Below are 11,106 nucleotides of genomic sequence, written 5' to 3' on the forward strand. Positions count from 1 at the left end.
GTTATTTTCTCTAAATTTTTTATTTTAACTCTGTGTTAATATGTCTTTGAAGAGATAGTTCCATGAGAGTTAATGTATTAATGAAATGTAGGTTTCATTTAACAAACACAAATCTTGAATTTATTTCAGTAAATGTAAGTCAATTCTATTGATAGCATTGTTATAAATCATAGAAGTTAGATTATTGATCATTACAACATGGAATTCTTGAAATTCTATGGATATGACTATAAGCTTTAACATATCTACACCGGGATGATGCATTTTCTAAGGAGGGGAGGATGTAACAACCCACTCCGTCACTTACTAAATAATTTGGTATTTAACTATGCGTAGATTAAAGTAATAATTTTTTTTCTTAATTTAGAAAGGAACAACATTAATAACAAATTTTTTATAAGCGATGATGTGAGGTTTTAAAAAAATAGTTACCAAAATCTGAGCAAAAAGTTTTTAATTCTTGGCATTTTCAAGGTTACAGGATGACCATTTTTGGAGAAAAATAAATAATAATGACATGAGGTGTATAAAAATTATATGTATTTTAGTAATATTCGTGGTATTTTTGTTCACAACTCTGAATTGTTTCTTGGCCCTCCTCATCACTGATCATTGTTCATTTTTCAAGTTTGATAAAAATGATAATCAGAAAGCACTGGTAGAGTTGTTAAAGGTGCCAGAGAAAGAAAACACTTTACGTATCCCTACTATCTTAGCAAAAGATAGGTCCAACACAAGGAGGGACCTATATTACATGTCTGCAAGATCTCTAGCTAGCAGTCACACTCCTACTTAGGGCTCTTATATCTTGCAAGGTTGTAGAAGCATTACAATCTACACCTTGAACTAGTCATCACTAGATTAGGAAGGATTTCTTAGCAATCTTATATGTCTGAGTCCTATGAATTCCAATACCATAGTAATTTACACAATAACTTCAATTATATCCTTTGTTGGAGTCCTTAACTACTTGAGCTTGCCTACCTACAAAAGCATTACTTTAAGAAGCCCTTACTCTACTCAAGTGGAACATAAATCTTACCTTATATTAATAGGGAGGAAACTTTTGCAGCGAATGGTTGGCAATGCAATGGAAGAGGAGTCCTCTAGAAAAATAGGAACTTGGTTGGGATGGCCTATGATTGCTATCTATATGGGTGGAAGACTTCCACAAATCCACTTAAATATCAAGAGAGGAACCGTTGAGGGACTACATCCTTTCATGTTCATGTTCGTTGTTCTTGGGAATGCAACTTATGTGGGAAGTATTCTAGTAAGGAGTTTAGAGTGAAAAAACTTCAAGCCAAATTTACCATGGCTAGTTGGTGTAGCAGCTTACATTATTTTAGATCTATTTGTATCCTTCAACAAAGATAAATGTAGCTAGGTCTTGGAATGAGAATTCACCATACAGTTCCTTTTGAAATGGATCGGCTAAATTTGGCTCCTCTAAAATTTTGATAGTAGCAATGGAGGAAGCAATTTACCAAGTGTGAGACCAACAACATTGAGATCCTATGAAAACAAGCCTTGGCAACCATCGGCTAACCGGGTTCCTTTTCTCTTGTGAAATTTACTAAATTTAATGTCTTCAATTATATTTTTAAGCAATGTGAATAGAGTCAAGTTAATTATTGATAGATTTCTTTTCTTTCCTTTTCTTTTAATCTGGATGTAAATCAATCACAAACCAATAGGCTTATGTATTGAGCATTTTTGCATGTGAATGACTTTATGCTTGAGCAGAAGGTGTAATCAACTCCTTGCTCTCTTCATCTAAATCCATAAATGCATAAAGATGAACTTGTGGAGTGTGCATCAATTCCCACCTTGTGATTCCTTTAAATCTTCTTTAACCACCTCTTATTGAATATTTGGGTGGACTATATAATTCTAGCAAACAATCACCTATTTTATTGGAACATTTATCCTATTGTGGTGCCTTTGTTCTCTTAAAATGGTAGTGGTTGGGAAACATGAAATCATTGAATTCAGCTATAGATGTGTATGAATTCTTGAAATAAATAAGCCTTGAAAGATTAAATAACTTAGTTGAACCATGACCTTCAAATGAATGATGCAAAATATGATAGCAATAAAGGACTGGTCATCAACATAGAAATGAAGCTCTCATTGTGCAACATAGGAGTGATGTATTTTTAATAAAATCATTAGATTATGAGTGGGTATGACTAAATATATTACTTGGAATCCCTTTAGATTTTTTCTTACAACCTGAAGATGACTAGAATGCATTAAAATTTCAATTCTTTCCTCTTCTTTGAATTGAATGAAAAAGACTAATTCCTATGCATATACTCTATTGGAAGTGGTTGTACAATGAAAATTGAATGTATTTATTACTTATGACCATGAGTGAAAAATTAGTATAAGCTAAGCTATGCTGAAGGCTTTTCTTTTCTATATAGATGAATGATATTAAATTCTTGAATATGATAATTAGAAATATTGTACACAAAATGTTTCCTTGTAAAGCTTATTGATAGTGTGGTTGTTATTTAGGTATATTGTGACATACAATGAATAGAACTATAGATTGCAGTGAGGGTTAATATATTACCTCATTTTTATGAAATGAAGATTGAACTACTTGATGAAGTTCTGATCCTATGATATGTTTCCTAATGGACCTATGAGAAGGAAGTTATTTAGTGAAAAATAAATTTTTTAATGTAAATGATTAAACATGTTATTTTTCATTGGCTTTAAAAGGTTTTTTCAAATGCCTTGGTAAACCGTGAATGAAAATTTATGGTTATAGTATAGAAAGTGTGTACACATTCCATTACTCTCCTCTTAGTTTTGGTTTTTTAGTATTCCTCGTTGTCAGGTTATGTATCTTTTGATATCAAGAAAGATTTCAGGGAGGCTTAATAGCTTCATGGTAGGGTGGTAAAGCAATCCTACAATATTCTGGCCCTTTGTTGTCTTAGACAGGTTTTGGAGCTCATTTCAACTTGGCATCATGGTTAGACCATCTGGTACCTGGTATTTGGTATTGGTAATCTACTTATGAAATTATGGTTTCTCTTATAATTGAGCATATATGTATATGTATCGTATTTGTTAAACTAGTGATAGTTAATCAACTGATGTTGACTGGTCAATATTCAAAAGACTTTGACTCTCGTTGAATTTTTTGCATCTTATGGCATTTGCTGATGTCGCATTGGTTTTGCAGGGGTAGTCTTTACATTTTGGGTAAGAAGAATTGGCAGATATACACATTTGTTGGTAATTTTCTAAAAGTTTATATTCTACTCCTAATGTCAGTTCTAGTGTAGCTATTGATTTCTTGTATTTTCTATTGGTTTGTATCAATGTTCTACCTATTTGCAAGAAAACCGCAAGTCCACTAAAATGGACATAACATAAAACCCCAACACTGCACTATATTCATCTGGTGACAAGGGAGAAATTCCTAGCATCAATAAAACTCTAATAAAATTTAGAAATGATAATACTTGAATATACCTTTTAATGAGAAAAGCAAAACTAAACATAAATCACTACAATCAAATGCTATTTACCTAATCCATGTGGTTATTGATTATCTTATAGTTAGAGTTATAGTTATTCACTTCAATTTTCCCATGCTCAAAATGCATAATGTGTAATCATCAGTGGTGGAAAGCTTTAGTTCTTTTTTCTATATTCACTACTTCTATGCAGTTGAAGTTCTTAGATTAATCTTCTAGAAGGAAGAAAATTAGTTGGTAGATCACTTGCAACAAATTTTGCATGTCTAATGGGATTGTTTGTTGAGGTGATTTTTCCTTTTGTAGTGGATATGAAAAATTAAAAACCTTCCCCCTAAAAATATCTAGGAAACTCTTTTCAAACTATAAATAGAGACTACAAATCAACATAATTATCTACAACCTATTGTAGTTGATCAATATTCTTTATGTGAGCAGACCTTAAAGATGCAATTTTTTCCATGGGTGAGGACAAGTCCCTTGGGTGTAATGGGTTTCCTTGTGAATTTTACAAACAACTTTGGGATTATATTGGTCTGACCTTCATAAATTTTATCTTAAGGCCTACAATTATAAAAGCTTAGGAGCTATTATCAAAAAAGGAAACATCAAATTCATACTTAAAGTTAGCGATCCTAAGTATATTTGTAACTGGCAGCCAATGAATGCATCCTATAAGATTATTGCTAAGAAAATTTCTTTTAAAATTTTCCATCTCCTTCTTTTAACTGGCTTTATCAAATTTAGGTATATTCTTGTCAACATTGTTGTTGTCTGGGAAGGCATAGAGTTGGCTCACAAGTCCAATCAGTCATCTAATTTTTTGAAAATTGATTTTGCCAAAGCCTATGACCGGATTGAATGACCTTTCATTTTGGCTATGCTCCAGGCTCTTGGTTTCGGTCCCAAATTTCTTTAGTCTATGGTGATGTTAATTCTTTTACTACTATAAATAGCTCCCAATCTGAAGGCTTTGGGCTCTTTTATTCCATTAGGTAGTGTTTCCCTCTTGCTCCAATGTTATATGTTCTTGTTGTTGAAGGGTTTGGTCACTTGCTAGCGCACTCCATCTCTTCTAGTTTGGTTCATGACATTTCCTTACTAGATTCCTCTTCATAGTTGTTCAATGGTTATTTTGCCAATGATTCCTTTCTCACTCTTTAAAAAACATCGCTAATGCCTTGAATTTCCTTGACACTTTTTGTCAAGCATATGACTCTACTATTCAATGGCATAAAATGCTCTTATCATTTTTGCTAGCTTTGCCTTGGCTTAACTAGATTGAATGGAAATGGGTTATGCACAGGTAGATTTTTCACTTTCTTCACATTCCTTTTTCCTTTCAAGCTTTTCTAGTTGATCTACAGAATGCTATGCTTGTCAAGATTGCAAAGAAGCTGAATTATTGGCTTACAAAACTACTTTCTCCTATGGGAAAATTCCAATTTTTGTCTAAAGTACTTGTAGCTACGCATGTCTATTATTCTTCTTGTTGGGCTCCTTCTAAAGCCTCCTATAAAATATTAGAGTGATTGCTCCATGATTTTCTTTGGGCTTCTAGTTCTGACTATGATGGCTTATGTAGAGTTGCTTGGGATTTTTTTTGTCTTCCCAAAGAGTTTTGAGGCCTTGGCCTTCTCTCTATGTAGAAGCAAGGCCTCACTCTTTGTGCAAAGTGGATTATTCATGCTATCACTAAAGATGAATCTTGGAAGATTCTGGTTTGGCATTGCATTTCCTTTAGGTTTCTTATTTACAGATCTACATGTAAGGGGATTGGCTTTCAAACCCTTCGCATCATGCCAAAAACCATGCACATATAGGGCTCTTTGATTATTAAGAGTGTATGAAAAGCTTGGGAAGCTATCAATCCTTGGCTTTTCTAGTCTGCTAATGAGTTCCTTGATGGGCTCTCTTTAAACCAATAGAGCATTTGGTGGTCTCCTCTGTTTGTAATCCAGGGTATTCCTCTAGCCAAGACTCAAGGTGCTAGTGCTCTACATTTTCTTAAATTTGACATTGAGACTCCTAAAGACCTTTTCTCTAGGGTCTCTATGAGTCTTAGATCTTTGGAATATGTGCATGTCTAGTTTCATCTTGCTCATTCAAATCGGTAGACTTTTGACTTGTTACTTTTTGCAATTCCAGTTCGCTTAATCTACAAGGTGCATATTCAGTCTACTCAACCTTGGTGGACTGACTGGAAGTGGTATCCTAACACTCCCTTCACTAGCTATGAGCCAAGTTTGGGATATCAATTTCTTTCTCCCCATCTATCAATGGTGGATACCCTCAATTAGTGGTGACATTTGCATTCTTCCTTTTCTCAGTGGAGAAAGTGCTTTGACACTATTTAGAGTTCCATTATAGAACCCAAGATTGCACACTTTTCTTGGTCCCTAGCTTTTCAAGGTCTTCCCCTTGGGCCTTAACTTAAGCATATTGGGTTTTTGGATCCTTAGTGTCTATTTTGTGGATAACCAGAGTTTTTCCTACATTTTTATTGGTTTTATAAACATGCTCAAAATTATTGGCACTAGATTTATGATTTCTTCAAGTCATTTCGACTTGAACCCTTCTCTTGGCATATGGTCATTTTGGGTGATTCCCCTAGGTTCCCTAGAAAATTTACCCATATGTGGCATACTTTCAGGATGGAAATTTTGTTCACTCTATTTAAAGATAGAAATTTTGTTCTTTTCACTGACAATTTTCTTGACATTAATGTTGCTATGTACCCTAAAGCATGCATTTGTAATAATGTAATGGTGCAGATCGAAGTGTAAGGCAACAAGGTGGCTCTAGACGTGGCCCACCTTTAGGAGCTTCTCAATCATTGGTGTAATACCCCTTGTACAATTGCTAGAGTGCCTCTTGGTGCTTTGGTTGATATCATGCAACCCAAAGGCTACCACCGAGGGCCTAGCTCTTTGGGCCACCACTCATATACACCATGTTTGCAGGCTTTCTGCCACTACTATTCTAGTGGTGGCTTTAGTGGTTAGCATTGCACCTTGGTTTTCTTACCTCATGGTGGAATAAGCTGGTCCTTTGGCTTGGTGGCTCCCCCTTTTGGTGCTCAACATGTTGTTTTTTGAGATTAGCCCTTTCACCTGGAATTGGCCATCTCATCTCGACAACCTAATACCAAGGATGTTGACTAGGCCCTTGATGATGTTGTTAATAGCTGGATGGTTCCTTTCCCACATGCCAATCCACAGGATTACTAGCAATTTCATGTGATAGAGATGAACCACCCCATTAGCTAGCACTACCTTAGTTTCCTAAGGGTTTCTTCTTATATGTTTTTTCTTTTTTTTATGAATAGATGTTGATTTTGACTTTGGCCATGTGAACTTTCACAAGGTGATCTTGTATCCCCTCACCCTTTTTTGTGAATTTTACCTTAGTATATTATTTATTAATAAAAAAGGACTATTCATCAAAAAAAATATAAATAGAGACAAAGCTAATATTTTCATTCTTCCTTGTTATTTTTAATGTTTCAAGATATCATGAAAATTGTCATGTTATATCTCATACACGTATATGAATCACATTTCTATCATACAACAAAGGCCTTCTTAATAACAAGTAGCATTCTTCCATTGGAAGTACATCTTAGAATGCCTTGTTTTCATACAAACAATCTTTTAGTCACCTCATGATTGATTAACAAAAATGTTATAATTCTTCTCAACAAACAAAGTTTAAAACTATTGCATTGATTTTTGCAAGCATTCAAAGTTTAACATACATGTTTATTGTGATTGTCATGTATTGTACATAATTAAAATTTTCTACATTTTACCAGATTACAACTATAGAAGTGGCTTTGTATCTCATTTAGTAACTTCTCCAATGACTAGTGTGGTGTTATAGACATGAATCAGAAGTGTACACCAATGAAAAGGAAGGATAAATCATGGGGCAGGCCATCTACGAGCTAGACTGGTACCCATTGGACAAATCCAAATTCCATAGACAAGGAATACCTCAAACCATATGCCCATGCTATTTAATATTAAGTATAAGAATACAATTTTGGGACTACTAAATTAAATTATTACTAGTGTTTGACAATTTCCTAGCATCTAACTATTTTCCTGGCATCTAATTCTCATAAAAGAAGCCTATAGGCTTAATTATAGGATAATAGTCTTGTTTGAGAAAATTCCTACTTATAATTGATGGTTGATATAAACATGTAGACTTACAATTTATTGTATTTTCTGTAGGCTATACTATTGCAATTAGTTGTACATAACTAGTTATTAATCTTTTCTATCTCACCAATTAGATGTAAGTATTTTTCATTTTATTTTTAACTTTTAATTTTTGTAATGTTTATCTATGAGATTTTTAATTTTTAAAATTCTAAAATTTATTTTACTTGATTTTATTGACTTATAAATTTGGGTCTTATAGGAGCAGATTATTTTGTTTTTTGATTGAGGGTTCAGACTTGCAAGGCAGTCCAACAAGGCATGAAGCCTGCAAGCTACCAACCAGTGAAGGCCACCACATAGACTTTTTAGGAAATTGATATGGGCCCACTCATGCCTAAAACCTCTTTAGCTTAGAGCCAATGGCTGAGGGCCATCTATGCCATCAAAATAACCTAGGTCATGATCTTGGCCTCATCCCTTATGATGTTAGAGCCTTGCACTTAGCAAGACTTGATCCCTAGTGGGTTCTTTGTGAGCCATTCAACTTCACCAGTAGACCAAGGACCCATCAACATAGGAGCAGATTTTGAGGAAGCATTACCCAATATTTTTGAATGTAAAAATATTTTTTGATGTAAAACTATTAAATCAATAATATGTTACTTTACCATACAATTATTATAATAATAATATGTTTTTCTTTTATAATAACTTATGATTATATTTCATGACTAATATTTAATATAATATTTTTTAGTTTAAATAAAATATTAATACTTTAATTACAACATAATAGCTTATAATAGTACGATGACATTTATATTTAATTATAGATTAATTTTCAGTATAGTTTTTTTATTAATTTCTTTTTTCTAAATATTTAAATATTTAGAATAAAATAGTATTTTAAAAATATTTTTTAAACTAATAATTAGATTTTTAAAGTAAAAGTATAATTTTTTAAAAAATTAATCAAATTTTATAATATTAATTAAATATTAATAAAATTATATTAAATTTGATCAAATTTTTTATTTTACTACTTTATCTAATTAAACTATTATAAATAATAATAAATACATGCCACTATGTGGCGCTTGTTTAATGCTACATGTTCATATCATGAATATTTCAATAACAATACTAAATTCATAATAAATTGAAATAAATAGAGTAGCCCTTAAAGTATTAAATCTTGAAATCAATTTACATTATAGAAATGGGTTTTTTAGCATAATAATAATTTTAAAATTACAAGTAACATGAGTTTGAGCTCTTTGTAATCACAATGATAAGATTCATTATGTTTCTTCTTCTACATCCTTTTTGTATGAGGAAATGATCATTACTGTTCTTTTCATGTTCTTTTCTCCTAGAGCCTTTTTTCAACCAATTATTATTAATAATATAAATATAAAGTTTCACAAAAAGAGGGGTAAAAATTTATTAAGACAGAAAGAAATACAACAAGGAGAACTCAACAAGGAGCTCGATCCTGAGCAACAAGATCATCAAATTCTTGCACTATCTCAAAGGACAGTTGCCTCCTATCCCTAATATTCCAACCCGGATCATGACTAGATGCCCATTTGGCTAAACAATCAGTAGTTCTATTCCATTCACGAGGAATATATGTGAACCTAATGAACTGAAAAGAGGAAGAGAAGAAAAGAATCTACTTAACAATAATGGCCAGCTGCCAACTAACATCCTCAAGCTCTTGCGAAGAAAGCATGTTCACCACCACCTGGGAATCAGACTCACAGATAATCTTACTCCATCCCCGCAAGCAACATTGTTCCACAACATATAAAATAGCCTGAGCTTCCATGAGATTGTTAGTATAATCACCCTTATGAACTGAGAAGAAAAATTTAACATCCGCAAAACTACAATGAGCCACTCCGCCAATGCCAGCCGGACCAGGATTCCCACGGGAAGAACCATCAGTGTTAATTTTCAGAACTCCATAGGGAGGAGGAGTCCAGTGCCCATCCCGGTTAACCCAACCCTTCCTTTGATGGTGAAGCTTCCTAGACATAGAACGAAACCTATGAGCTTCAGCCCCATCCTGCAGATGAGAATTGAGGCGATTAAAGATAGCAAGATCAACTGAATCCATACCCCCATCAAGCTCACACTTCACAAGAATAGTTTCCTAAAGAGAATGTGATATTTTCCACCAAAGATGCAAAACACCAAGCCGAACATCTTGGAATATGTGACAATTCCTCTCCAACCAAATATGCCAAAGCATGAAAGATGGGCCAGCAATCCAAGCAGCATGGAGAAAAGAAGACTTGGAGGGAGCAGTACCCAAGCGGGCCCAAAACTCAGGCAAAGAGGAAGCATGCCAACAAGAGAAATCCAAAGCGCTCCACCAAAGGTGCCATATCTGAGTAGAATAGGAGCAATGGAAGAATAGATGGGAGACAGACTCCTCTCCATTACCACACAAAACACAATAAGAGGGGCCCTGAAATCCACGTTTACAAAGATTATCCCAGGTAAGACAATGATTGTGAGCCACTAGCCACATGAAAAAATTGCACTTGGACCATTAAACTTTATTCCAAACTTGCTTCCACCAAGGGACCTCAACATCCCCAAATAATTGTCTAGTTATCTCCTGATACCCAGCAGAGACATGATATTTACCATACAAGGTACCACCCCAAGACAAAACATTTGGACCAAGCAAAGAAGAACACTCTCTAGAGGCCAAAATTTGAGAAAGCTCTTGACGATCCATGTCTGTACCTACAGGAGGCCAATCAAAATAATGCTTCCATCTGTAACCAACAACAGGTTCCAATTGATAAGGAGTCTTGTAATGAGCCACTTTATCCCATCCAGCAGCAAGAAAAGAGTCACAAAGAGACTGAAGATGAGGGTATATGGATAAAATGGAAGGGAATCCATCCCAAGCATCAGACCAAAACAAAGCCTGAGAACCTCCTTTACATATCCAAAACAGACCCCTCTTTACCAACATCACACCTATCTTCAAAGTATGCCAAACCATTTCACAAAAATAAAAACATTATAATGAAAAATAAGTAGATAAGATGTAAATTGAGAGATTTGAATGTGTATATTAGACAAAATTTAGACTTTCATTGATTAAGTACTTGATAAAATTTATTTAGTTAAAAATAAAATTTTAAGTAGAATTTTTTAATATATTATGGTACAAGCCTAATTTAATTCTTAAATATTTTGATAAACAAGAGTTGATATTTATAATCATTAAAATTATACTAAAATTTAGGCAAAAATACTGTAATACATTTTGCTCTCTATCAAATAAGAATCACTATCACACAAATCTTTATAAGACAATCATATTTCAGATAAATAAATATGTTATAGAAAGAAAAAAAAAGTAAATCAAAAGTTTATAAAAATTACTGTCACATTCAGAACTCAAAAAAAAA

The 11,106-nt window shown here is 33.5% G+C and overlaps 1 pseudogene; it reads left to right on the top strand.

Annotated features, from left to right (window-relative positions):
* The first annotated feature begins 517 nt into the window (after positions 1-517).
* Positions 518-1,387, top strand: LOC149577771 (uncharacterized; annotated as a pseudogene).
* Positions 1,388-11,106: the final 9,719 nt, after the last annotated feature.

Source organism: Cupressus sempervirens, chromosome 1, assembly GCF_028749045.1.
Source record: "Cupressus sempervirens isolate cs-2001-9-10 chromosome 1, ASM2874904v1, whole genome shotgun sequence".
In the NCBI taxonomy this organism is placed as follows: Eukaryota; Viridiplantae; Streptophyta; class Pinopsida; order Cupressales; family Cupressaceae; genus Cupressus; species Cupressus sempervirens.